Here is a 2,198-nt window from a genome sequence, read left to right as displayed (position 1 = left end):
GAATTGATGTTCCACTATGACATTAGTTCCACCAATGTTGCATATACCATAAATCAATTATGTGTGATTAAATATGAACGATTTGATTAACTAATGAATTAACAATGCTTTTATGAATAAATTTGACTAGGACTGTGCCACTTCAAAGGTAAACAATGTGGCACTAGTTTATTAGAGCTATTAAAATTTCCATTTATAGGAAGAAAATAAAATAAAGGCTATCTCTATGGCGATATGATAGATGGTGCTGTGGTGCCAAAATGAAATAATGAAATCACTCTAATGACTTAACTATTACTGTAAAATTTAATGCAAATATTTATTAAAAAATTTTGAGTGTGTCTAAATATGATATTGATTCAACATTATATTTAAATTACTAATAAAACAAATCTTCCATGACAATGGGGCTAAAAAATTGATCGGGGGCCGTGGAGTAATCAGTGGCTCTATATTACACCTGATATTAACTACACATATGATCACTATATGTATTAAATGAAGATCTGGTATATTGAGAACATCATATCATCTCTTTAAAGATTAAGAAAAATAATTAGTACCCAATATATAATTTACATCAGTAATCCAAAATTAGAGAATTTAGTAAGACATGAAGAACAAATGTACCAAACTCATTTTCATTAATTGTATAAAAGAAAGAAAGTATAGATGAAAGGATATAACTAGATGGTTCAAGAATATCCTTTTCACTCCTTGAACTTATAGAATTACTTCCATAAACAGTAACCAAACATTCTACATAAGTGGATCTAGTGTTCCCTGAAATTTCTTAGTTGTCACACCTAAGGATAACTTTTACTAAGTGAATGAACTCCCCTACAAACATTACAAATGTGTTATTTATATAAAAACACAAAAATTAGATTCTAGCATTATGGCTCTAAACACACTTGCACTATGACACTCATAAAATGAACTAACATCATAGCGCCAAAGGGTTTCCTCCACTATGACGCTTGCCAAAATGGACCCACTATTTAATAATTCAATGTATCATTTCACTAGAAGAACATGTCTTGAATGGTTATAATTATACCATTTCAGTGCTATTGTGATTGATCTTTATGGTGTCCACATGGCTCTATTTTGTCTTGGGGACATTGACTTTTAGCTCGGCAACAATGTACAGATAGAGATTGAACTTTACTATTCTAACTCTTATGACACTACGGTGTTGTCCAGATAAAGATTGGTCCCTGCCATGTCTATTTTTGGGGCTTCAATCATGTAAATGATGGCCCAACTGTGGTTTTGTGTCCAACACCATGGCGTTGTAACAATACATAAAAAAATTTCAAATTTCTTATATTTTTCTGCACAAATATATAAAAATAACATATTTTCACTAGCAAATTAACACGTAAAATATAACATTATTTACACTTGTCATGAATCTAAATAGATCCCGTAGATAGAGTATCCCCAATGTTAATACCTCATAGAACCTTTGCTCTCCAAACTCCTTTCCACTCTTAATTGTTATTTTGCTCACAATAAGAATGCCCAATAACTCCATTATATGTTAAACCTTCTAAGTTATAATTGTAGGAAGGCCATAAATCTCCCTCTTAACAACTAGAAGCTTAACATAAATCTAGAGATGCATATACTCTAGTCTACGTCTAAAATTAGGCTTCATTTGGGAATGCTTTAGACCACTACTTTTTTTCTTCTTTTAAGAGATTTTTGTACTAAAATGTAGCTTTAAAAAATAGTAAAGAGCTATCCCAAATGAAGCCTAAAAGACTAATTATGAAAATCTATGTTATTTTGCATTCATTAGTCCAAAACACTTCATTTACATTAGTATATATTTTTTTTCTTTCAAGTCTCAATTAAGTGTCAAAAACTCAAAAATAACCATCTTATATTCAATAGGAAAAATTATGCTTTTATATTAGATAGTGGAATTTTATTTAAAATTGAGCAGAACACTTCCTCATGGGATTGACACTATTCTCTATCACTTTATTACCTGATCTCCATATATACTAACATATTTAGTGTGATTTCATTATTTTTATATCAATGGAAACCAAAGCATATTCAAATTAAACTCTATCTTTGTATGTAGTTCACATTGTTGACCGTATAGCCTCCATCAAGTTTTTGGCATCGTTACTAGGGAAGTAACATGTTGTTGGTGGAATTTTGAAAATATGTTTTTAAAAAAA

This window comes from Dendrobium catenatum, unplaced genomic scaffold, assembly GCF_001605985.2.
Source record: "Dendrobium catenatum unplaced genomic scaffold, ASM160598v2 fragScaff_scaffold_621, whole genome shotgun sequence".
Classification (NCBI taxonomy): Eukaryota; Viridiplantae; Streptophyta; class Magnoliopsida; order Asparagales; family Orchidaceae; genus Dendrobium; species Dendrobium catenatum.
This window is presented reverse-complemented; position numbering follows the sequence as displayed.